This window comes from Felis catus, chromosome B1, assembly GCF_018350175.1.
Source record: "Felis catus isolate Fca126 chromosome B1, F.catus_Fca126_mat1.0, whole genome shotgun sequence".
NCBI classification, from domain to species: domain Eukaryota; kingdom Metazoa; phylum Chordata; class Mammalia; order Carnivora; family Felidae; genus Felis; species Felis catus.
The window spans coordinates 61,001,959-61,029,947 of NC_058371.1; the positions used below are offsets into that span (position 1 = coordinate 61,001,959).

The 27,989-nt window shown below is 36.2% G+C and overlaps 1 protein-coding gene and 1 long non-coding RNA gene across 5 annotated transcripts in view; one reads left to right on the top strand and one right to left on the bottom strand.

Moving 5' to 3' along the window:
- Positions 1–27,989, top strand: part of SPOCK3 (SPARC (osteonectin), cwcv and kazal like domains proteoglycan 3) — a 488,708-nt gene that overhangs the window by 1,725 nt on the left and 458,994 nt on the right. The gene's annotated exons all lie outside the window — the stretch shown is intronic.
- LOC123384885 lies at positions 13–27,986 on the bottom strand. Its single transcript, XR_006596600.1, has 4 exons — positions 27,730–27,986; positions 8,356–8,413; positions 5,786–5,880; positions 13–296 (listed from the first exon to the last, which is right to left on the bottom strand). It is a non-coding gene; the product is annotated as an uncharacterized LOC123384885 (long non-coding RNA).

Consider the following 27,989-nt stretch of genomic DNA (forward strand, 5'->3'; position numbering starts at 1 on the left):
CGGTCAGCGCCCCCCCCCCCCCCATCTGATCTGAATGGAGCCGAGTGAGAGAGCCGCGGGCATCAGGAGCGCGGTTCACCTCCACGCATTCAACTTGGATGTCCCAGTGAGGTCGCTGCCCGGGCAGTGGCAGTCGTTCGCCGCCCCCAGCCCACCCTTTAAAACCCGGAAGGCCCGAAAGGAAGCGAGAGTGATTCACAGACACATCGCCAACCTTTACTGTGACATTTCAGAGAATTTCTCGTGGAGTCCATCTGCACTGCCCTACGTGGAGATGAGTTAACTTCTTTCATCCGCTGTCGCCCGGTCACGATTTGGGAAAATAAATGGAAGCACAGATTAGTTTTCATCTTGGCTCCCCTAACCCCTTCTCCTGACCCCCCCCCCCCAACCTGTGTTAACTGAAAAGCCAAAACACGTAGCTGATTCTGGCAGAGGGATTCCCGAAGAAACGCTCATTTTTACTTCAAAATTAGATGTAGCTCATTGATACTAGGCATGGGTGCTGGGATGAAAAATGGTAATGAGAATGATAATACTTAATGAAGGGTTTTGTCTTATATTCTTTATGAACAAAGCTTAAACATCATTTTATTTCTAAGTGAAATCCCTTACACATTTGTTTTATTTAAGTTTGTGCTAATATTGAATACAATCAAAAAAGCAAGAGAGCAAATGAGGTATTTCTAAACCTGGGGAAGAATTTCTGCTTATCATATTCTCGTTTGGAAAAAAAAAATATTGAAGATTTTTCAGTGTTTGAACAGTGCTTCGCATAATGACATTTTATTTCTTCATGGGTGCTTGAAAATCTTTTAAAATAAATTTTAGGCTTCCTTTTCTAAAATATGTTTTAAAACTTTAATATATTTTCAAACTTAGTATTCTCTGACTTTATTCAAATTACTTTATTGAATTATTTAGAGCCACCAGTTGTACTTGGACAGTTTGTAAATGTGTTTGGTTTAAACTATGGAAGCAAGCTGAGTTGCCTGAAATAATTAAATATTCCAGGAATCATTTAGCCAGCTTCTACAGACAAAGAGTAAAGCATTTTATTGCTGTAGTATTTTCAGTTATTCTTACTTGGTCTCTGGGGAAAAAAATCCATCAAAAGTGTATGTTAAAGTTAAGTAAAATACTTATGGAAATATTTTTAGCAAATACCTGTTTTGAAATACACGCAATACATGAAAATATAATAATTGTCTGTTTAAAATACAGCAAGTTTTAGCATTACCATTTCAGTAAGATCATTATCTTTTTGTAAAGATAACTTCAGGAGGGCATAGAGAAAATAAGTGCTATCTTTTTTTCCCCCTTAACCACCTGTTGCTTATTATTAACATGATAAAATGTATGCCCATGGTGTGACTCAGAATGCATAATATAGAATCCTTACTTCAATACTATATAGAATATAGAATGCAACTCAGAATGCATAATATAGAATCCTTAGACAATCCACCTCACTGCTGATCTACAGATTTTTTTTTTTTTTGCCTTTTTTGGGAATCATGAGCTCACTTACTTTTTTTTTTCTGTATCTTTTAAGGAATTGTTTATTTTTTCATCCATTTTCATCTGGAAGCCCATGTACTGCATGAATCTGCCTTTAAATGTTCTGCATCAGCATTGATGTCTTAAGTAGTTGATTTGCCACTTAGGTTATACGAAGGCAAAGAAACAAGGAAATCATCCAATTTAACCGAAGTACTTTTTTTGTACTTGTTTAGTGCTTTTCTTTCATAAAAATATAGTGAATTTTATTTACAAAAAAAGCTTTGGAATGCCTAAGCATAAGTAATACTAGAATTAACCTTCTTGTTAATTTATACAGTCAACATTATTTTACAAATAATTCCTAAATGGAAGTTGAACTTTTTTAAAAAATGTAATGTTTATTTATTTTTGAGAGAGAGAGAGAGAGAGAGCACGAGTGGGGGAGTGGCAGAGAGAGAGACACACAGAATCAGAAGCAGTCTCCAGGCTCTGACTAAGCTGTCAGCACAGACCCCGACCTGGGGCTTGAACCCATGAACCATGAGATCATGACTGAGCTGAAGTCGGACACTTAATGGACTGAACCACCCAGGCGCCCCTGAACTAACTGTTCTTTTCAATTATATTTGAAAACTACTTTGAATAGTATTTGACAATATAATCCATCATTATATTTTAATTGAATGATTTTTAAGATAAATGTACTTTTCATAGATTATATGTAATAGATACAACTACATGTTATATATATAATTAAGCGTTAAGAATAAGGAACACTGATAGGAAGTATTATGTGAGAATAGATGAACATCGGAAGCACTTCCATTGATGATTCATTTTTCTCAATTTCCTCAATATAAATCACAGAGAAATAATAAACCAAAGGCAAGCTTAACATAGAAGAAACTTCAAATAATTTTGACTACTTTCTACTAGCAGTGCTCTTTGAATAAAGTTTTGTTGCCCTTTAAAGTGTACAGAATGTCATTATATAGACAGAGAACTTTTGTCCTTTTGAAAATCATTAATGTATTTGGTTGTTAGAGTAAAAATTCCTGTGGATATTCTAACTTCTATATTTTAGGGAAAATTAAAGTTTAACTTTTTAAAGGTGTAGAAAAGTCAACTAGTTTGAAAATAAGTATAGTAGATAGAACCAGCATGTAATGTTTAGGGAATAATTATGTGATTTGAAAATAAAGCAAACAACAGAAACTTTCAACAACAGGATATATTTAGAAGATACACTGGTTACAAGGCATTTGCTATTTTTTTTAGTTCTGGAGAGTAGTGGTAAAATCAAGAACACAGGATTCCCCAGTGGGAGAATTGTGGAAATACTAGTTTACCAAGAACAGGTGTAAGGAATTCCCTCACTCCATTCTTGCATATATAATATTTACATGCCTGTTAGGAAAATTGAAAGTCAGGATCATTATAAGAAAACAGAATCATCAGCTCATGAATCAAATGGTCCATATACTGCATATTCAAATATTTATGTTGTATAAGTCAATTAAATTATACCTTTAATCACATAATAAATGAGTATGAAATTTGGAAACCAATGAATTAGTTGATAATGAATGATATAATAAAATAATCATTCTTAAATACTGTTTCACCAAAGTACATATTGTAATTAAGAATGACAGAAAAGATACTCTATGTTGGAAGCAATATAATAAAAATGTAGCATAAGAAGCAATGATGGCCACACTAATTACAAAGAATTCACACAATGAAATCAGATTTGTACCCATACGTTGAAATTCAAATACTTCTAGGTTAGAGTTCTTTTTTGATAAAAATGCCTGGGAGTGGGGGATAGTGGGTAGGAGGAAAGTTGAATAGGTGGAGCACAGATTTCTAGGGCAGTGAAAATACTCTGTGTATTTGTATAATGATGAATACATATCATTATACATTTGTCTGAACCCATAGAAAGTACAGCTCCAAGAGTAAACTAAGGTAAAGTATGGACTTTTGGGTGACTACGATGTGTCAGTGTCCATTCATCTATTGTAACAAATGTAGCACTCTGGTGGGGGATGTTGATAATGAGGGTTATGCTTTTGTGGTAGCATGAGGTATATGGGAAGTCTCGGGACTCTCCTCTCAATTTTTCTGTGAACCTAATCGGCTCGAAAAGAGAGTCTTAAAATCATCACCACAACCTCATTACCTTAAGAAAACAAATAAAAACCTAGGGGTCACACTGAACATTGTTTTAAGAAACGGTTGCCATTCTTATTGCAAAATCCACAGTCAACTTCAGGGTACCCTTATCGCTTAAGTAGTTTTTAATACCCTTCAGATATGTTGAAAGCAATAATAAAGTCTTACAATTTGACTTTAGAAATTCAACCGTAAGTTAAAGGACATGTAAAGTGTGAACATGTAAAATATAGGTTTACATGTCTCAGAGGCACTCAAATTATAAGTTGACTTTCAAAATGCTTGATTTGGATGTGTTGAGTAGGTTGGTAACCTTTCTTAACTTCTTTCTCTTTCTTTTCTCATCTGAGTTGAGGTTTCATTTTAGTAGAATGTACAGATTATTTGAGAGATAATGGCTGATGGGGAGGGATATTTCCTGCCACTTAGTGGCTGTAGCGGAGTAAAGCCCCCTGAGAGTCTATCAACTTTTACTGCTGTTAGTTGGTAAATGAACAATTGGTTTCTAGACCTGCTCCAAAGTATTTCGTTGCTTTAAAAGGCCTTACAATTGAAACAATGAGAACCTTTAAAGAATACTGTCAGTGCTTTCTTTAGATTTGTGATACACTCTCGTATTTCCTGAGAAGCCAGCATACCTTTAGCACTGACGGCTTCTCCTTCGTGGTACCTTTTCCTGAAATTAATTTTCTTAATTGACATATAATTGACAAAAGTTGTGTATATTTAAGGTGTGCATATTTAAGTTGTGTATATTTAAGGTGTATATGATTTCATCTTCATATACATTGTGAAATGAATACTTCTGGGGAATGTTAATAGTCGGAAGGAAAACTTTGCCGTGTGGCTTAACAATATGTAACAAAAACAATTATTAATAATTGGAGAAATCGAACAAATTAAACTGCTGCTCTCTTTGTTCAGGAATACTTTTCAATAATGAACACCTAATTCTGACTTTAAAAAAAGGACATTTTTGGTGTTTTTCACTATGAAACGATATTTTTAACTATGGTAAACATTACCTATATTTTCTCACAGTGCGGCACATAGGCTGTCCTTGGGAATTCTTCACAGTTAATTTGTTGCATTCTCACAAGTGTTTTGCTGGCTTTCTTTTGATCTTTTTTTTTTCTTTTGATCTTTTGATGACTGTGGGCCACACCCTGTTTACAAATCTGTGAAATTGTATGTGGTGTATATATAGTGCACATATTTGCAGAGCAGACTTGGTAAAGACTATAGCATGCAATATTTTTATATTTGACTATTACTCATATTGTTTAAATCATTAGAGGATTTAGTCATTAGAGAGGCAATTGACTGTAAGAGAAGCAATAGGCAGTTTTTGAAGATTATTATGGGGCTACTAGGGCAGCAAAGGGCTAGCTCCATGCAGCATCCTGACCCCTACCCATGTCATCTGGGTCCTAGTCAGGCAATGGTTGTGGTACTGTTGGAAGAATTCTTTACCTCAAAAGCCGGGGCTGGTTGTCTCGCCGCTTTGAAGAATGAAGAATGAAGAGGTGGACACAAAATGAGCAGCAGACAAAAGTGTATTAAAGTGTAAGATCAGAAAGGAAGAATAGTATGAAAGCTCTCTTTTACAGAGAAGGGGCATTGGAAAGTGAATACCCACCACTAGAGGCCAGGGTCTTTGTTTTATAAGGTTCTGGTCAGCACTACCCCTTCGTTCCTTCTCAGGTCCCACCCTTATTGACTTGATGACTCTGGGCACTGGGTTGTCCATTCCTGATTGGCTTGATTCCATTTATGAGGGGTGGTCTAAGGCCACAGATCATTCCTTGGGGATCATAAGTTTTATGGTCTACTACTTATTTTTAGTCAGGTCTTTTGTCCAATTCCTGAAGGGAGACTGATGGGGAATGAGTGGTGTCTGTTACATTCTTAAAAGGAACACTATGCCTGAGGGGGTTTGCTGTGGTCAGACACTCCCAGCATTGTTCTAAACTATGTGTTTTTTCCCACCCAGGGACCGCAGGTCCTAATCTTTCCCTCTATCTTTCCCCTATCCTAGTACAGCCTCCACACCCTATTTCTTAACCTACCCACCCACCCCCACCACCATCACTACCATACTCACCAGTCAGGATTCAAGATTGGTTTTGTCAAGTCAGATGTCACAGGAGGAAGGCAGGGCCAAAAATACCCACTGATTTACTGATTTCTGAAAAAGGACTGTCAGGTACAACCGTATCACCTTATCAGGCAAAATTTAGTTGTTTTGCCATGGGAAATTATAGGGAAGTACACAACACTTTAACTCTCCAGCTCTCATAGTTTCTAGTGAAGAATTAGGAAAGTAGAACCAAGTGAAATGAGAAATAAACTACTGTGTGTGTGTGTGTGTGTGTGTGTGTGTGTATGCGTTACACATTTGTATGCATGTATATACAGGTGTATGCGTAAATATATACGTATTACACATATGCTTTAAGTGTGTATTCCTTCAAATAAGTAATAGATGAAATAATCATAAAACCGAAGTGATTATATATTGCATTATAGATATTTTTACATGCTAATTAGAAAATAGGCACTCCCTCTAAAATGTTGTTAAGACATGTTTTAGGGGTTTTTTTGTTTGTTTTTTCCCCTAGTGAAGTTTTTCCACCTCTCACAATTTACAAACACGATCTCCTTTGCTGTTATATGTGTGGTCACCGTGTGCCTTTCTGGTTCTCATGGGAAGTCAGCAGCTTGTTTGGGATTATATGCTTAAACTTTTTACCTAACATACAAAAAGAACATCATGTACTGCTATGAAGCATCTATTTTCCTACTCTTACAACAAGACTATGATAAGACCGCTTTTAGATCTCATGATTCTGACTCAGACTAACATTTCATGTTCTTATGCAACTTCAGTTTTCATGATCTGGGCTAGAATTATTTTATTATATTTTATGTATTTATTTTCTAAAGTCCGATCTGTGAATTTTCTATACACACCATTCAACTCCTATGAAATCCTAGCGTATTTACATACATTTTCCCCATTTACGAAAATCCTTTCTTTTTTTTTTTTCTACTCTTTCTTCCTTTCTTAGTTTACAGATTCTGCTCCCTATTAGGCTCTGAACTCTCTACAGTTAAAGATTGTAGTCTCTTCCCCCTCAAAAATCCAGCAGTTCACCTAGCATGATCCCTGTGACAGACTCCGACTTAGCGTTAGAAAAATATTAAATAAATAAAGGAACATTATATTAAGTGTGCAATGCCATCTGAACAGTCCTTAAGCAAAGGCTTTTAGAACGGCGTTGTTTTTTATTGACCATTTCCATTTCTGACCACTGTTAGCCCAGTTTTGTAATATGAATGAAAATTGAATTTTATATAAAATATAAGGCTTCAAGTACAAAACTGGTTTAGTCCATAAGTTTCAAAGTGCACTAAAATGGGAATTCTGTGCCAAACTGTCAAGTTCAATTTTAGAGTGGTAACAGTAGATGGTAATTATATGGCTCTTGGCACTCCCTCTGCCAATTCATCCAGTTCTTTTCTGATAGTTTCTCCTTGACCACATAAATTTTTGCTCTAAAGTCTTTAAATATTTTTATCTGCCTACTATGTCATATTAAACACCAATAGCTCCCTCTTTTTCAACTACTGTGCTTCATTAATGGCTGTGTGTGTGTGGCTGGATCCAGATATTTCACAGATAGTCTAGATTTATTTCATTAACTTCTGCCTCAGTTACAATTGCCAATGCCTTGGTTAAAAATAGGTGAAGTTCTTGCTAAATGGAGGCCCTGAAACAACATGCCTGAATTAAGATAGAATTTTATTTCACGACCACGTAAAGGTTGAGATGGGCTTGACGAAATGAGTTTTCCAGGCCTGAACTTTCAGGCTTATTCTTTCAGTGTTCTCTATCATCAGTTATCATTTCCTATCCAGCAGGAAGGGTTTAAGACAAAGTCCAGGACATGCAATTACCCTGTAAGTTACCTGGCAGTTGTTCCACATTACTTCTGTGTGTATCTCACTGACCTGAACTCAGTGACATGGCTATACCTGGCCAAAAGGGAGGCAGGGGAATGTCATATCTAATGGGAAAGGATTAACAATAAAAGAAAGAAGGCACAGCTGGATACTGGAAGGAAAACATTGGCTTCATCCATCTAAATATCTGTTTCATCCATCTAAATATCTCTTGAAATTATTCCCTGTGCCCATGGAAAGGAATTTTTGTCATTTACCATTAATTGTTTGCCTTGCCTTCTGTCTTGTTCCCTCCCTAATTTCAGATTATCCCTCTATCCTCTGTTCAAGATAGAACTGGAGCATCTAGCATTTAAGGTTCTGGATATAGGCCCTTGAGAGAGTAGTAGTCTGCCAATGTCTAGGAGGAAATGTTGGAGGTCAGACCAAAGAAGAGCATCCACATATGTTTTTAAGGAGAGCCTTCATCTGATGGCAAGTCCTACTTCATAGTGAAATCATTTAGCATTGTCTTCTGTGAAACCTTTATCTTTTTTTCTTTTTAAGTTATGGATCTTTGGTCATAGGTCCAGGTAGGTAATGTAATTGGTGGGAAGGAATTAGAATTTGTCACTCCTCTTAGTTGGAAGATAGAATACTCTCTCTACAAGGTTGTATTTACTCTGATGCAGAAAAAAAGAAAAGACAAGTATGGTTGATGCGACGTACCTTTCCCTGGAATAATAGTAGAAATGATGCCATTGCCGAATTCATGCAACTCCTAGTCCTGGAAGCAAAGAAAATAATCTCAGCATTAGCATTTCTGGGAGAGTTAGGAGATAGAAACTGTACCAAGTAAGATTTGCCAGAAAGAGAGTTTGTTTCTTGACATCAGAGAGGGCTGAGCTCCTTGCCTAGATCATAAGTAGAGATAGGGCATCACACTCTTTTGTTAAGTTTATTTATTTATTATTATTATTATTATTATTATTATTATTAAGAGGTCTTTGGGGCACCTGGGTGGCTCAGTCGGTTAAGTGTGGGACTTCAACTCAGGTCATGATCCCGCTGTTTGTGTCTTGGAGCCCTGCACCTGGCTCTTTGCTGACAGCTCAGAGCCTGGAGCCTGCTTCAGATTCTTTGTCTCCCTTTCTCTCTGCCTCTCCCCTGCACTCTCTCATGCACCTGTCTCTCTCTCTCTCTCTCTCTCTCTCTCTCTCAAAAATAAATACCCATTAAAAAAAAAGGAGAGCTTTGAATACTTCTTCATACTTGCAAATTGAAAACTTTGGTACTTATTTTTCTTTCATGTATATAGTTTTAAAAGTAATCGGAAATAAAAAAAATCTTTACAATTTGAGTGAGGTAGACTCCTTTTTATATGTAGTTTATGTGCTTTGTGTACTTTTAATCAGCATTATTGTTCTTATTGTAAAATAGGGATAATTAAATAAAATTCAATATTATGTTTTCATGGTTGCTTCCTTGGAAAAAATACTCATTTTTAAAGTTATACTAGTTAAACATGCAAGAGAAAGTATTAAGTCTCTTGCCATTACAGCAATATGTGATTTTTATTATTTTGTTAGGTTTATTATTTGATAGTTTGGTTTATTAATGACATAAATTAGAAAAGGAACTTAAATTTAGTATATATGTATATATTTCTACACACGGTCACATAGCAAGTAGCAAATAGGTCAGTCTTTCTTTGCCCCATACACTTCTTTTAGGCTCTTTATATTAATTTAGGAATTAACTGTATGATAATGTGCCTTTTTTCAGATGATGGTTTTGGTATTTTCTCAATAATACCATATTTTTATGTTTTCTGAACATACGAGGGAAAATAAACTACATTTAAACTTGGCCAGATTATTTTTTTATAATGGGTATCCTCTATTTTCCTTATTTTATTTTTGAAAACTAACCATTTGTGCTAATTATGTTGAAATTAAAAAAAAAACTTAATGTAATGATTACATCTCTATATCTATCTGTGTGTGTGTGTGTGTGTGTGTGTGTGTGTGTGTGTATGTGTGTGTGTTTGCGTGTATCTCAACTGAAATGCCAAAAATAATGTAAATGAGAAAAAAGATGGCTGGGAAGCGGGGGAGAGAGAGAAGCCCAAGCAGGCTATGAACTTGTGGGCATAGAGCCCACTGTGGGGCTCAACTCACCAACCACAAACAAGATCATGATCTGAGCAGATATCAAGATTTGGATGTTTAGCTGACTGAGTCACCCAGGTGCCCTAGAATATTGTAATTTAATGAATAGGTATTACTCTAAGCCAATGGCTTTTAAATTATTTAAGTGAATAAATTTTTATACCTCATATGAATAAGCTACTCTTAAAATTCTACTCATAAATAGAGGGGGTATAATGGTAAAAATGTACTAATTCAAAATATCAAATGAGGCAAATATTTAAAATAAAATAAATTATAATAAATATATAGTATGGGGTGCCTGGGTGGCTTAGTTGGTTAAGCTTCTGGTTCTTGATTTTGGCACAGGTCATGATCTCACAGTTCTTGAGATCGGGCTCTGCACTGGGCTCTGTGCTGAGTCTGCTTGGGATTCTCTCGCCTTCTCTCTCTGCTTCTCCTGCTAGTGCCGCCTATTTGTTCTTTCAAGAACAAACAAATAAACTTATTTAAATATATATTAAGTAATGACAGATTATTCCTTGTCTAGATATTGATAATAACACAACAATAAGCATTTTCATAGAGTTTATCTGATGCCAGTAGTATTGTAAGTTTTTAGATATTCATTAGTAACAATCCTTCCTATAAGGAAAGCACAATTATTATCTCAGTGTGTAGGTGAGGAAACTGAGGCCCAAAGTTATACAGGCAATAGTATCAGTCGGGTTCTGTCTAGTACTGGCATTTTGGCTCCACAACCTTGTCCTCACATGCAGTCCTGTAATGCATCCTGGGGTATAATACTATTTTCGGGTATCTGTTATAGTCCAGGAATTTTATTTTTTTCAACGTTTATTTATTTTTGGGACAGAGAGAGACAGAGCATGAACGGGGGAGGGGCAGAGAGAGAGGGAGACACAGAATCGGAAACAGGCTCCAGGCTCTGAGCCGTCAGCCCAGAGCCCGACGCGGGGCTCGAACTCACAGACCGCGAGATCGTGACCTGGCTGAAGTGGGATGCTTAACCGACTGCGCCACCCAGGTGCCCCATCTGCATCAGGAATTTTAAATACATAATCCCATTAGTATAATCTTTAAGAAGCAGTTTATTTTTCATTGTAGTAAAAAGGCTTACATAACATTTACTATATCCTTTTTTAAGTACACATTTCAGTAGTGTTAAGTATATCCACCCTTTGTATACCCAATCTTCAGAATGTTTTCATCTTGGAAAACTGAAACTCTACCTATTAAACAACTCCTCATTCTCCCTCTCCCAGCATCTGTCAACCACCATTTTATTTTCTGTTTCTGTTAATTTGACTACTTTAGAGAGCTCATATAAGTGGAATCATATAGTGTTTTTCTTTTTGTGACTGGTTTATTTCACTTAGCATAAAGGCCTCAAGGTTCATCCATGTTGTTGCAAATGGCAGGTTTTCCTTCCTTTTTATAGCTGGATAATATTCCATTGTGCGTACAGATCACATTTGTTTATCCATTCGTCTGTTGATGGACACTCGGATCGCTTCTCCATCTTGTCTATTGTGAAAAAGGCTGCTATGAGCATGAGCGTGTAAATATCTTTTCAAGGCCCTACTTTCAGTTTTTTTTTTTGATATCTCTGAATTGGGATTGCTGGATCAAATCATAATTCTATTTAAATTTTTTTTAGGAACTGCCCATTTTCCAATTGAGTTATTTTTTGGTATAATCTTTTAATAACTTTAAAAGTAGACATTATTAATTTACTTTTATAAATGGGATCACTTAATATCAACAAATTTAATTAATCTGCCCAAGGAATTTGAGTCTACTTTCTTTAGCTCTAAAGATCATGTTTGTTTGTTATTCTTATTTATTAACTCTTGGCCACTTTAAATAAGTCATTTCAGACAACTCCCAATTGTTTCTCTGTCTTTTAAAATGTTATATTTGGTTGTTTTAAATGGTCACAATAATTGTCTTTATTTCCATTTCTGTTAGATAAATAAATTGATAAAGATTTGGAATTTTTATTACGATTATTGAGGGAAGGTCACTTACACAAAATGACAGTGATTTCATTATAATTTGATAATTGTATCTTGACTTCCAGTAGCTTGTCCCTCATTAATTTTAGAGTAAATTACATTAGTGAATGGAAAGCCAGTGGTTGCATAGCACAGTATTGTTCAAAGAATAAGGTTTATTCCAATAGACATACTAAATATGACAATTGCATAGTATTGCATTTTTATTAGTGATTTTTTTTTGATATCACAACGAAATTCTGAATATCTTAGGTAGTCAGAAGTGGCTGTTAAAAGGAATACTAATTGTTCTTACAATAGGTATTGTTTGGCTTATAACTAAAACATCTTTGGAAACTGTTAAGCATCATTGAGCCTAAATTCCACCCATTACAGTTGTGGATTTATTTTCAAAGTAGATAAAAGTAGAAAAGGAAAAGGTATTATTTCTTACAATTGAATACCAAGAATTCACAAATTATTATCATATACAATCAAGTGTAATCAGTATTGAATGGGTGCTGAGGCAGCCTACCAATTTCTGTCCATAGTAGATCACTTATTTTTCTATGTGCTCCATGTTGAATATCAAAGATTGTTGCAATTCTGTTGGCTTAAAAAGAAATGAAATTGCATCATATATAAGATAGATTATTGTGTGTCTAATGTTTAAAATAATTTTGTTGTTTACATATAATCTAGAGACTTTTCGATTTAGAATTCGTTAAATTTATTAAGTATGAACTATTTCACTGAAAGTGGCCTCTTTTGTTTTTAGAGTTTTGTAGTACAAGAGTGAAATTAATTAGATGCCAGACTGAAGAAAATATGGAGTGAGTGAATAAAATTCAGTGATTTCCCTGTTTTGTACCGATTAAAGTTAGGTAATAGTGAACTTATTTGATGCTAAATTTTATACTAAATATTTATGTGAAATAAATGGCCAATTTATATTATAATTAATATTTATGTGAAATATTCTCTGATAAAAAATTAAAATAAATGTATCTGGTCAGTTTTGGAACATGTTCAGTGTTCTAGATATTTCTGTAGGTTTTTTTATTCTTAGCATAAGGAAAGGCCCATTATTTAGCAGGATTGAAAGAAGGAGAGGGACTAAAAATGCAAGAACTTAATTTAAGTGGGTCTCCAAATATATAAAACATTACAGGGCCTTATCTTCCTGAATATGGTAAAATGCTTACTAGCTATAGCTCCTAAATATAGTAATTTGATAGTCTCTACCTCACAGCGCTCTTTTACTTTTCTATCATCAGGCCACTTTGTGACTTTCAAAATATTTACATAGGGTACTCTAGGCAGGATACTCTGAAATATGAGCTTGCTAATTGCTTTGGCACATGGTATTAGCATCTGCTGAAGAACCAGTTTTAGAATATCAGGAGAATATTTATAGGCCTTTCATGGCATACAGTATAGTATGAAATTATAGGCAACCTCCTAGTCTTCCACTAAGATTGTCTAAGGTGCCCTTGACAACATCTGATATTCTCCGCAAATGTCCGGGAGGCAGCCAGATTCATCTAAAAGGAACATTCCTTGAGGCAAAACTTTTCTAGAACATTGTATCAACAAGCATTGGCCTAGGATTACCTAAGAAAATTTTCTTAGACATGAATGTAATTTCTTGGAGCTAAGTGTTATATATTTTATGGTTTTAAATAACTATTGCACCTACTGAAACTACGTGAATCAAGGCATATTTTCACACTGATAACTGAAGAAGTGCTAGTTTGGAAGCTGTGAAGTTTCAAAGTAACCTTAGGCAAAATAATGTTTTTACATACATCAACACATTTTAGTATATTATTCCCAGAATTTCTTGTTGATTAAACATGTCAACTTTGCTGACTGATGTTACTGTCATTTGAAATTCTTTGTTTCAGAATCGAAAGTTTTATGTGTTTTTTAAATTCTACGTATTTTCCTAATTTTTTTTTTTTTTTTTTTTTGTCTTTTAAACGTGGGAACATTGCCAGTGGAAAATGACATGTTTAATTCAAGTAGCAAATTAGTAGTAAGTATAGGGGAAAACACCCCACAACATCTTTAGGGAATAAGACGTACTTGAAAAAGAATTTAATTTTGAATGTATGCCATGCATCAAGTTTTGAATATCATTGAAAACCACAGCATTTATATCAGTGAATGAGATCTGGAAATCTAATTTCAGAATTGCTCTGTTTGCTCTGAATAGCAGAAAGCCACCTGGCTTTTGCCGCCCAGAGTCTTGTGTTTATTCTTAGAATGAGTGTCCCTTTACGCACGCTGTTTGCTCCGATGTGTGGATTTGGGAGAGCACTAAAAGAAGCTTGCCACCAGTCACAAAGGTGACAAAAGTACCTCTGATATTACTCTTGGTACCCTTGGCACCAACATAAGAGTAAGGGTACAACATCAAACATCATCGAAGGCAAAGGTAACGTCCTTGGGAATCTGGGACAGTTATTTGGCTGTTCACACACAGTCATTTCTGAGTTAAAAGCAATTTGCTGACTCCCCCCCCACCCTTTAATGTTTATTTTATTTTTGAGAGACAGGGAGAGGGAGAGAGAGTGCATGTGTGCGCATGGGTCGGGGGAGGGGGGCTGGAGAGAGAAAGGGACAGAGGATCTGAAGCGGGCTCTGCGCTAACAGCAGTGAGCACAATGTGCAGCTTGAATTCAGGAACTGTGAGATCGTGACCTGATCCAAATCCGTACACTTAACCCACTGAGTCACCCAGGTGCCCCACAATTTGCTGACTTCTGATTGATCTGCCTATGTGTCCTTGAATGGCTTTCAAATTTCCTTACTCCATAGCCTGCCATCTTAGACTCCAAAAATAAGTTCTTTGTGAACCGTCCTTGTTAGTGGTAGGTAGTTTTAGGATTGGATAGTCTTAGGTGTAATTAAAACATGTTTATTCTTAATTCTTCCACCTACAGAGGTTTTTTTTTTTTTTTTATTTTTTGTCCTTAGACTAGATTATGATGTTTCTGATTTGCATTATTAATTGAACAAAAGCCCTCCTTTTATTGTGTTTTGTGAGCTTAACTTTTTAAAACTTGAATGAAACTATAAATTTAAATAAATTTCTCCTAGATGGTATGATAAGAATCCCACAATTTAATTTTTACAGTGATACAGCAATATTGGTATTATATAAAACTATCCAATATTTGAAAACATATTGACTGATATTTTAAGTGGACATAATGTGTATGTTCATTACTGAGTTTCTTTCTTTGTTTTTTAATTAATTCATTTGTTTTGAGAGAGGGAAAATGCGTGTATCAGCAGGGGAGAGGCAGAGAGGGAAAGAATCCCAAGCAGGCTCCATGTGGTCAGTGGAGAGCTGATGTGTGACTTGAACCCATGAACCTTGACATCATGACCTGAGCCTAAACTAAGAGTAAGAGGCTTACCTGAATGAGCCACCAGGCACCCCCATGAAGTTTCTTACTGAAAAAGATATTGGCTAAATCACATAGAAACCAAAATGAGCTGTATAAAAAACATGATAATAGAATTATGTGTATTACAGAAATTTGATGTAGCGTATTTCCCAAGCTTTAATATTTTGCTGTATTTTGATTTTTTTAAGTTTACTTCTTTATTTTGAGAGAGAGAGAGAGAGAGCATGGGCTGAGGAGGGGCAGGGAAACAGGGAGATAAAGAATCCCAAGGAAGCTCAGGCTGTCAGTGCAGAGCCTGACTCGGGGCTCGATCTTACAGACAGTGAAATCATGACTTGAGCGGAGATCAAGAGTCAGATGCTTAACCGCCTGAGCCACCCAGGTGCCCCAATATATTATAATTTTTAACTGAAATAACTTTGTATACAAAATTGACCAGCTAGTGAAGGAGATTTAGATTATTTTTAACAAAAGTTTGTTTTTGTTTTGGAATTCAAAGGCTAAAGTAGAAGAAAGGAAAATAAAAGAATAAGCAAAAAAGGCAAAAAAAAAAATAGCATCATAAATTCCATCTCACACTGTTTAACAAATAGATTTTTTTTTTCAACAAAACTTGGCATAGCGGGTTATTTATAATAAGGCAATAATTAGAATAAATCTATATATGTGTATTTAGTTTGGCATCGAAGTTTAATATATTTTTTAAGTTTATTTGTTTATTTTGAGAGAAAGAAAGAGGGAGAGGGAAGGAGGGAGGGGCAGAGAGAGAAAGAAAGAGAATCCTAAGTAGGCTCTGTGCTGCAGGGCAGATCCCGACCTGGGGCTCAACTCATGAACTTTGAGATCATGACCTGAGCCAAAACCAAGAGTCAGATACTTAATCGGCTGAGCCATCCAGATATTCCAAATTTGGCAGACAAATTTAGTCAAATCATGAGTCCTGTTAAGGTCTCTGTAGTACTTTTCAAATCCAGAAATTCACTCAAATTCACTCTTCCTTGGCTCAAATCATTACCTCTCACATAAGCTAGTCTTATATAGGACTTTCATGTGTTCAGGCTCTTCCTTGCCTATGGCATCTAAAGCTTCATTGATAAATGAATTTACTCAAATTAGCTCTGATCTTTTTGCTTCTATGTTCAAAAACGCCCATTCATCCTTTCATTTATTATAGAATAGGACTGCATATAACTGCAAATGTAAATTACCCTGAAAAAGTTTGTGAACAGAATTATGCCCCATGGGATAAATTGTGGAATCCACAATAACGGGTCAGTTCATATGTTTGTAAAGTCATCTTAGAGATGATGTGAGTCCTAAGTCTGTTAGAGTTATCGTAATCTGTTTGAATATCATAAAATATACCTGGGGGAAGACTGTTCATCAGGAGTCTAAAATCAGAAAGGGAGAAATAATTCACCCAGGCAAGCTTTGGCCGCGCTCAGGAGAGAGAGACAACGGTCACTTTAAATGTTTTTCTAATGTTCTGTAACATGTAGATGACAAAAATATTCCCCTGTCTTTGATTCCATGCTCACCTCGCAAACTTCTGATTTTAATGTAGCTCAGCCTCAGGGAGAGAATGTACCAGTCATGCTGACATGTGTTTTCTGCTGACAGAACCAGGTTTCTGAGGCGTCAGGGCTGAAGGCCAGAGCCTGGATGGTGTTAAATTCATCAAGGTAGTATCACAGTGGGAGGTCTTTGGTAGGCACTGGGAGCTTCCTGGTGATAGACACATCTTGCCAGGAGCTTTCTATTTAAATGTCAGTACCAAATAAAATCCAAAAAAAAAAAAAAAAATTTTTTTTTTTCTGTTCTCAAATCCAAAAGCCCTCATGTCCTGTCTCTGAACTTTCTCATCCTTATTTTCTCTTTCATGCACTTTTCACTCTGGTTGAATTGAGTTATCATCTATCTTCCTGCTACACCTTCTGTTTTTTGTGTGGCTTTCTCATAAACTGTCCCTCTGGAATGGAAGTCTGATTTTTTTTTTCTGTTTCCTAGTATTTCTCATTTTTCATGGCACATTTTATATTCCCCTTTATCCTAATATCTTCTGTGATTTCCACAGTCAGAGGCAATATTTCTCTTCCTTAAACTGCTGCAGCACTTTTTGAGAGGCAGTGGTAACAATGGAAAGACCCATGCATCTTTAGAGGTCTTTGCCTTGCAATCCAGGAGTGTAGAAGGAATACTCATAAAACTAATGAAATACATGGATGGGTGAACGAAGATATCACTGGTTCTCTTCAGATCAAATATAGGAGGTAACAGTTAATATAGAGCTAAAAACCCATGTTAATACTATTAGTTGATATCACAACATCTTATCTTATTTTTTCCTAGACGTTTCATTGAGTGTGTCACTTATGGATCCTCTACTCATTCCCAGTTTCTATGCCGTCTTTCTTAAATGTCTGATTTCTGTATTTAAGCTCTCGTTTATCTTACAAGAATGATGTTGATTTTTACCACCAATTGTGAACTATAGTTTAAAAAAAAAGAAGAAAAAGAATATTAACAAGGGTTTGCCATGTCATATATGACACATTTTTGCTTTTCCAAGCAGCCAACTCCTGATCTATAATTACTATGAAAATGTCAACAGTAGGCTGCTGGATTTTTGCCATAAATTGTCACAGAAATTAGCCACCCCACAGCCGGCTTTCAAAGAGAGGAAAAGGACTTTCCCTGCCTGTTTTTGTCTAAACTCAAGCTTTCTAAAAATGAGTATCCTAAGGAAACATTTTAAACTACTGTTAAGACTCAAACGATTGATTCATTCACTGTAGGTAACATTATATAAGAGGGAAATATATAGAGATTTATTTTCTCTGGAAGAGCATCTACTGAAAGTAAACTTCTTAACCTGATTTTATAATAAAAATACAATGTTAAGAACAATCATTTTTGGAAAACACCTTTTGAAAGATACAAATGTTCTGAGATATACTAGGTAGTCTGATGTTTTGCTTTCATAAATTAAAACATAAGATTTTTTAGTATCCCAAATGAAATTTAAGTTACAATTTCTCGCATAAACTTTTCTTTTTTTTCTTGCTTGTAATCTTATCGTCTTATGCATTCAGTTTGGGGGAATCTAAAATACCAATGAAAGTTGTATAATCTATAACATAGATTAAAATTACCTAAGAAAGAAAAGATAACAACTACTGTTTGTAGATATTTCATATCTTAAACTATGTAAAAACAGTAATGACAACATATATGAGACCAAAACCAAGAATTACAATCAGTATCTATTGAGTGTTTTTACACTGTTGTGCTTTCCTATTTTCTGAAAATGTTTTGCAAATTTACATCTTGGAAGACATCCTGAACCCAATTGATGGAAGCAGTGTCTATGCCCTTAAAATTGAAAACAAAAAAGAGGCCTTTGAAAATAATTTGAAAGGTACAAGGCTTGTCTTAGGTGCCCCAAGACAGGTCGATTTCTGCACCTGTCTGCCAGAACCTGAAAAGCTGAGTTCACAGAAGCAGAAAGTAGAATAGTGGTTGCCAGCAGCTGGGGGCCAGGAAATGGGGAGATGCAAGTCAAAGGATACAAACTTTTCAGTTGTAAGAATGAGTTCTGAGCATCAAAGGTCCCCATGATACCTATAGTTAATAGCATGGTATTGTTCACTTAGGAGTTGCTGAGACTAGGGCGTTTGGGTGGTGCAGTCTGGTACCTTAGGACTTGAGCTCTGGTCATGATCTCCTGGTTTGTTTGAGCCCCGCGTAGGGCTCTGTGCTGACAGGTCAGAGCCTGGAGCCTGCTTCAAATTCTGTGTCTCCCTCTCTCTCTCTGCCCCTCTCCTGCTCTCTCTCTCTCTCAAAAATAAATAAACATAAAAAAAAATAAATTAAAAAAAAAAGAAGCTGCTGAGACTGGATCTTAAGCATTACCCCAAGAACAAAAGCAGAGAAAAGTTAACTATGTGGATGGATATGTTTATTATCTTGATCTTGCTAATCATCCCACAATATGTATGTATATCAAATCTTAAGTGTTGTGCACTTAAAATATATGCGATTATATTTGTCAATTTTCCCCAATTACTCTTCAATAAAGTTTAAAAAAAAAGGAAAAAAAAATGCTCATATAGAGGCCTTAAGTGGGTTCGGTCACGTACACAGTCCAGAGGGTCTCAACAGCACATTACTCTCCCAGGCTGCATCTTTCACTTGGCTCCTAGTGTGGGAATAGGGAATAGAGTGTACATTCCAAGGACAGGGGAGGAAATAAGGAACTTTTGATGCCCAGGTCCAGCTCTTGGTTCAACTGGTGGTCACGTCCTTTCGATGACCTCCTCCGACAAATTTGACACTGAAATTGATCGTGGGGAGAAAATTTCTATTTTCCTCATTGTATTTAAATGAAAAGTTCCGGTAATACTATTTACGTTTCAAAGTAAAGCTCTACATTTCTTATTTAGCACTAAATACAGCTGATACTGGTGGAAAAAACTATGACATAAAATTAAAATCTTGCAAATATTGAAGTTTTCCACATTTTTTTGGAGAGTTACTTTTAAACTATCACTTAGAACATGTATTTGGAACATTTTTTTTTAAATGTTTGTATTTATTTTTGAGAGAGACAGAGTGTGAGTGGGACAGGGACAGAGAGAAAGGGAGACAGAGTCCAGAACAGGCTCCAGGCTCTAAACAAGCTGTCAGCACAGAGCTCGACGTGGGGCTGAACTCACAAACCGCGAGATCATGACCTGAGACGAAGTTGGACGTTTAACCCACTGAGCCACCCAGGTGCCCCTAGAACGTATTTTTTAAGATTATCATTAGTGAGGTTAAATGGGATGCAAAAAATGGAGTGAATACTTAACATATCTTCACGTAGCAGAAAAGATTTAACAGTGATTCCAACTTTTTAATAAATTATTGTACATCTATAATAGCAATATCAAAGTAATTTCGAATGCCATTTGACAAAATTTTGTTGCATAAAAATAATCAAATTATAATTAGAAAAGGAGAAGCAAATCAAAATTTTGTGATCTAAGTACTATTCACGAAAAAAAACCCCATCAATTTGGTACTATTTTATAGGTATCAGACATCATGGCAAAATAATAGAAAAATGAACATTTTAGGGGCACCTGAGTGGCTCAGTCCATTAAGCATCTGACTCTTGATCTCAGTTCAGCTTAGGTCTTTCTTCCTTTTTTTTTTTTCCTTTTTAAGTTTATTTTTGAGAGAAACAGAGGCAGCATGACTAGTGGAAGGTCAGAGAGAGGAGACAGAGAATCCCAAGCAGTCTCGGCCCTGTCAGAGCATAGCACAACCTGGGGCTTGAACCCATGAAATTGCCAGATCATGACCTGAGCCGAAACCAAGAAGAGTTGGATGCTGAACTGACCAAATCTCACCTCAGGACTTACTCTCAGGGCTGTGAGCTCAAGCCCTGCATTGGGTTCCACACTGGGCATAGAGCCCAAATAAATAAATAAATAAATAAATAAATAAATAAATCTATTTTAGTTAGATGTGATTTTTTTTTTTCCCTATATGAAAATACCAGAGGCGCCTGGGCGGCTCAGTCAGTTAAGCGTCCAACTTTGGCTCAGGTCATGATCTCACAGTTCCTGAGTTTGAGCCCGAGGTCGGGCTCTGTGCTGACAGCCTTGAGCTGGAGCCTGCTTTGGATTCTGTGTCTCCCTCTCTCTCTGCCCTTCTGTTCACATTCTGTTTCTCTCTCTCTCTGTCTCTCAAAAATGAATAAACATTAAAAAAAAATACCAAATTACTTATTTTCCCATATGCCCTTCAACATGATATGTTAGTTTAAAGGTAGTTGTTTATCGGGGCGCCTGGGTGGCTCAGTCGGTTAAGTGTCCGACTTCAACTCAGGTAACGATCTCGCAGTCCGTGAGTTCGAGCCCCGCGTCGGGCTCTGGGCTGATGGCTCAGAGCATGGAGCCTGCTTCCGATTCTGTGTCTCCTTCTCTCTCTGCCCCTCCCCCGTTCATGCGCTGTCTCTCTCTGTCTCAAAAATACATAAACATTAAAAAAAAAATAAAGGTAGTTGTTTGTTATTACATTGTTAATTGATGCAACCATGTAATTAATGGTTGCAATAGCTATAAATATATTGGCTGTTTATTTTTAATTAGTTATTTTGGAATTGTACCGGTGCTCCTGCTTTCCCTTTGCTGCACCTCATTACGCATGACTCTACGGCACACAGAATGACACCTGCCTTTGCACAAACATAGGAGGAAATTACATATGTAAAAAGCTCATTTTATATCAAGAGTAAAAATAAAAAATAAATAATTATCCTGTGTTAGTGGCTGTATATTTCAAAAAGTTACAGAAGAAAGGCACCGCTATTTCTCTAGCATGGAACTGAGAACCACGGGAGCAACTTTATTATTTACTATGTTATCAAGGAGCATAGACTGACACCATGCTGTCTATGCAAAACCTAAGTGTTTCAAGCACATGCTGCTGAGAGCATTAAAATGACTATAAAAGAACAGCTGGAAAATGCTTAGGTATAGGTTATATTTCAGCATTTTCATTACAGGCAGTGGTAGTAGCCCAACCACATATTCTAAAGTAGTTCTTAAATTCATGCTAAGATGGTTTCCAAACTCATACTATTTGTACTTGTGCTGTATTTTGTCAGACGTTGAAAAAATAATTTCCTGTAATTTTCCAAAATATCTTGACCTTGTGACAAGATTTCTAGGAGCTTAGATTGTAAGAGTTCTACTGACATCATGTAAACGTGTTCACAATATTGTGTTAATTCAATTTTGAAATGATTGTACATGGATTTTGGATTGATTAAGGTTTGTGTTTTATTCTATGATCTGGCCGAAGAAATGTGACCCTTGATTGTTGACTCTCTGATCTCTATCAAATGGTTTACTCATACAGACATAACTTTCACTCTTATTGAAGCAAAGGAATAGGAGAAAATATTGTTTAGCTTAAAATCATTAAAATTTTTCTTGGATCCGGGGTCTTTATCTGTAGTTGAAAGATAAAAGAATAAATCTTAAAAAAAAATCAAAGAGAGACAACAAATAAGTACTAAATTTACTAAGTTTTAATACATTCATTTTCTAACTTTTCAAAGGACATTCCTGAAACTAAAATGAATTTTAAAACGGGTATGTAGGGGCGCCTGGGTGGCTCAGTCGGTTGAGTGTCCGACTTCACTCAGGTCACGATCTCACGGTCCATGAGTTCGAGCCCCGCATCAGGCTCTGTGCTGACAGCTCAGAGCTTGGAGCCTGCTTCAGATTCTGTGTCTCCCTCTCTCTCTGGCCCTCCCCCCATTCATGCTCTGTCTCTCTCTGTCTCAAAAATAAATAAATGTTAAAAAAAATTAAAAAAAAAATAAAACGGGTATGTAGCTATTTATTTATTTATTTATTTATTTATTTTTGAGAGAGAGAGAGAGAGAAAGCACGAGCGAGGGAGGAACAGAGAGAGAGGGAGACACAGGATCCAAAGCAGACTCCAGGCTCTGAACTGTCATCAGAGAGCCCCACTTGGGGTTCGAACTGATGAACCACTAGTTCATGACCTGAGCCGAAGTCGGACTCTTAACCGACTGAGCCACTCAGGTGCCCCTAAAATAGGTATATAGCTTTAATATGACAATGTTTTCTGTTTCATTTTTGTTTCAGAAAACTATTATTAAATAAGTGGAAAGGTAGGAATAATCCTAATATGACTTAAACAAAGAAAAACTGTACCATCATCTTAACTATAATCAAAGCTGGTTTGATTAACTGTACTAAGTTTCCTGTTTAGATTTATAGTTTAACCTCCATTCATTAATTGTCCATTAAGAGACCATTCAAATAAGTAAAAAAAATACAGTGTATGTAATTGGTCTTTGACATGATCTAAGACAATATTAGCAATTGGCTCATTAGATTACATGGACAAATGTTTGCATTTTATTTGAAGAAAGATAATTTGAAATTAGCTATCTCATCTAGGAAAAACAGAGTTGTTCTCCTTTCGTGAGATCATTATTATTTGAAGTGAAGAAGTCATCAACATCAGAAAATGCAGTCTCCCTTAACTGGAGGGGCTATGCATGAAAGCTGGCATGATTCTTGGGGGCTTCTTGGGCTACAAAAAATATTATATATATGTATATGTACATACATATGTGTATATACTTGTATGTGTATATAGCAAAGTTTAGAAAAATGGGAGATAATTTATAAGAAAAAGTAGAGTTTATTTTGTGCTATTTTCTGAAATACTGAGCATACATGAATGAGTCTATTCAGAGATTCCTAGATTCTATTATTCAGAGATTCCTATGGATTTAGGCACCTGTTTCTGAAAGTTCTTCTTAAGTTTTGTATCATTAACATCTTAGGAAAATCAAAGACTGACGTTATTGATCTGACTGCCTGCTGATCTGAGTATATTCAACCAATGTCAAGATAGAAAATGCTTCATTATACTGTAATAGCAAGACCTTATTACAGTCCATAAACATAGTGGAGATGTCATTTATTGAGTTCAATACAACATAATCTTGCTGTTGAATATTGTGAGGTTAATTCTAGCTGCCGCAATGCAAGCATTATAGGATTACTGTCATTTTGCAGCCAGACTCCCTGAGATTGAACCTTGACTTTACCATTTACTGCTAGATTGGTTTGAACTCTGAATCTGCCATTTCCTACTAAGGGACCCTGAGCAAGTTATCCTCTGTCCACATATTCTGGCTCTGCAAAAGGGGGATGGTATTAGCCCCTACTGTATGATATTTTATTGGAGGGTTATGTATTAATACGTATGAAGTTCTTAGTTCACACCGGTATATGCTAAGTACATGGTACATGTAAATCATAAATATTTCTATTGTCATCAATACCTTGTTATTTAAGTTTATAATTCAAGTTGAACTCTTAAGAAAGAATATTCACTGCCCAAGAGTTGAATCACATTTAGGTGAAGCATTTTGTATGAAATATGTAGGAATGAAATATGTTGGAATTTTCCAACCAATCACAGGTGTCTATTCAATCAAATTTGATACTTTTATCAAATATTAAGAGAAAAAACGTGTAGATTAAGAGCATTTTGCACTTAGGTACATGCTCTAGAGATAATCACACAACATTTGTAAGACTCAGCTAGTTAGTAAAATGAAAACAATATTTTCTTTCAGAAAATCAGAGATTGTTATAAATATCAAATGTTCAAATGCACATGCAAACCCTTTGGAAAATAATAAATTGCTAAAGCATGGTATCATTTTGAAGACAAACACTCTTCCTCCATTTATAAATTTGTCTCTCTTTCCTAAATAAACACATTTACTTCTTAAAGTCTTTAAAAACAATTTTTTTTAAATGTTTATTTATTTTTGACGGGGTGCCTGGGTGGCTCAGTCGGTTAAGCATCCGACTTCAGCCAGGTCACGATCTTGTGGTCCGTGAGTTCTAGCCCCGCATCAGGCTCTGGGCTGATGGCTCGGAGCCTGGAGCCTATTTCCGATTCTGTGTCTCCCTCTCTCTCTGCCCCTCCCCAGTTCATGCTCTGGCTCTCTCTGTCCCAAAAATAAATAAAAAACGTTGAAAAAAAATTAAAAAAAAAATAAATGTTTATTTATTTTTGAGAGACAGAGCACAAGAGGGGGAGGGGCACAGAGAGGGAGACAGAATCAGAAGCAGGCTCCAGACTCCGGGCTGTCAGCACAGAGGCCAATGTTGGGCTCGAACTCATGAACTGTGAGATCATGATCTGAGCTGAAGTTGGACACTTTACCAACTGAGCCACCCAGGTGCCCCTATACACATTTACTTTTGATTATTTATAAAATTTATAATCAAAGTTGAGACTAAAAATAAATCAAAACAATGAGAAGAAGACTGTTTTATTTTCAGATAACTATGTGTGCCACTTTTAGCCTAGCCCCCACCCCGCCTACTCCCTGAAGAATCATTTGAATAGTTAAAGTGATTGAGGAGTTGAAGAATGATTGGAATGTATCATGGCAAAGGAAATAAGATAAGCACATGCAAATTATATCTGTAGAGAGAGGTGAGGCAATGAAGTCTTCACAGAGTCAATGACATTTAACCTGGGCTTAATGGAAGAAAGCATATGGAACAGGGATCTGCATGCACAAAGCTATGGAGGTTGGAAAGGCATGCAGGGCAGGATTTATAAATACAAGAATTTAGGTCTGATGTAAATAAAGAGTGAATGATAAGGAATTATTGGAGAGACAAAAGTATTTAGACCAGACTTAACTCTTTAAAATGTTTATTTATTTATTTTGAAAGAGGGAGAGACAGAGAGAGAAAGAGAGAAAGAGAGAGAGAGAGAGAGAGAGAGAGAGAGAATCCCAAGCAGGCACCACTATGTGCTGTCAGGGAAGAGTCCAATGTGGGGCTTGATCAGACACTGAGATCATGACCTAGGCCGAAATTAAGAGTCTGGCACTCAACTGACTGAGCCACCCAGGCACTCCATAGGCTTAAAGGTATTTCTAAAATGTGCTAAAAGATTGTCCTTTTGTTTTTAAGTCTATTTTTATTTATTTTGAGAGAGAGAGCATGAGCCTGCGGGGGGGGGGGGGGGTGGGGAGGGGGGGAGAGGGAGGGAGAGAGAGAGAGAGAGAGAATTCCAAGCAGGCTCTGTGCTGTCAGCCCAAGTCTCTATGCAGGGCTCGATCCCACAAACCGTGCAATCATTACCTGAGCAGAAATCAAGAGTGAGATGCTTAACCGGCTGAGCCACCCAAGTGCCGCAACAGATTGTCCTTTATAGACAATGGAGGGTTCCTACAATTACCACTTAGCAGTCGCTGCTTGACTGATTTTGATGGATGTCCACAGGGTCAGAGTAAAACCTTTGCAGATCTTAATCCTTGAATGGCCTCCTTTACTTCCAATATGAAATTAAACATAAAAATGAGAGTGTGGGATTAGTATAAGGACTTTCAGTCAAGTTTTGCCTATCCTCCTGTGATATCTACTTTGATTGATTTTTTCAGAAAAATTAAAAATGCAAAATTCTTTATCTTTTTCATTTTTTATTGTTTTAGTACCTCTAGTTTGTTAGGGTTCTGAGCACATGCTATATCTCAAGGAGTGCAGCACTAAGTTGTTAGTCTTTCATGTAATGCCTTGTGAATACATTCACATCTTATAGTCTACCTACTTAAGTAGGACTGAAGACTGATATAATTTTGTATCCCAAACCAGACATTAAGAAATCCCTAAAAAAAGCGGGGGAGGGGAGGGGTGGTGGTGGTGGATATTTTGAACATAAGGACTTGTATAGACTTGCAAGGTTTCCTTCTACCCTCCAAGCACATAAAACACAATTTAATTGCCACGCCATTCAGATTGCAAGCTTAAAAATGTTTGCATTAAGTTTCTTTGAAATAGCATTTTTCTTTAAAATTCATATACCTTTTGCGTTCTGTTCTGGTACAAATGACAAACACTACCCATCTATCAAAACCCAGATTAAGCATCATAAGTCAATCACTGTTTCAATTTAAAAGTAATATTTTCAAATACCTACTGCTTGGAAGATGAATGTGTTGGGAGTTTAGAAGGAAAGCACTACTTTTCCAGTGGCAATGAGCATCCTACATACAGCGTGTCACCCAATACGTGGACTTCAGTCTGGTGAGCACAATGTTAAGCCAGAGCTAATTTGACTTTCTCCTTATTGAACTAAACTGCAGATGACCTTCTGGCTTCAGTTGTGGTTGTAGTAGTTGTTGTTTTATAGCAAAGGAGCGAGGAAAATCTGAATCTAACATTTCTGCCTTCCACTGTTATTTGTATATTAAAATGTCAAAGGCAAAATTGAGCTGCTAGTGATTCATTTGCAAAATACAAATAAATAAGTTTTAACTAGTGTATTTATTTTTTAAAAATTATAATGTGCAGGCTGTTGTATTTAATCTTTATAAGCTTTTAATATGACTTCTTTGTTAGGATACTGTTGTAGATCCTTAATTTTTTTTAAATGTTAATTTATTTTTGAGCCTGAGAGAGACAGAGATGAGCGGGGAAAGGGGCAGAGAGAGGAGGAGACGCAGAATCCAAAGCAGGCTCCAGGCTCTGAGCTGTCAGCCCAGAGCCCAACATGGGGCTGGAACCCAGGAACCACAAGATCATGACCTGAGCTGAAGTCAAATACTTAAACGACTGAGCCACCCAGGCGCCCTGATACTGCTTTAGATTCTTATTACTTATAACTGCTATAGGAAAAGAAAGTTTCCTGGAAAAATATGAATAAAATAATCACTGAATAGTGATTTTAATAAGTAAAGGCATGCTAAATTTATATAAATATTTTGTCATATTTTCAAGAAGATCTAAATTGAATGTCATTTACAAGCATGAAGCAGTAATATGTGTTTCCATTGCCAAAAATGTGCTTAGTTGGAAAAGGTATAAGAAGATAAAAAGAAAACAATACAGATTCTAGGTAAATTTGGAAAATAAAGGAGAGAATTTAAGATATTTGCCCAAAGTAACTTACCTGGTAAGATTCAGAGGTCACCTGTTTAACTCTGAAGTCCAAGATCATAGTCACCATTCTCTACTGACTTCCCAAATTAGGTTGAATTTCCCAAAAAGGAAATGACTTGAGTCTCTAACCATTTGGGATGAAATAATAGCTCCAAAATAAAACAGCTACATTTCCTGCTTATAGAAAGGAACAACTATAAATATCACAGCAAACTACAAATAGTAGAAAAACAAGTTACCTCTTGCTATGTATACCTGTTGCTATAACAT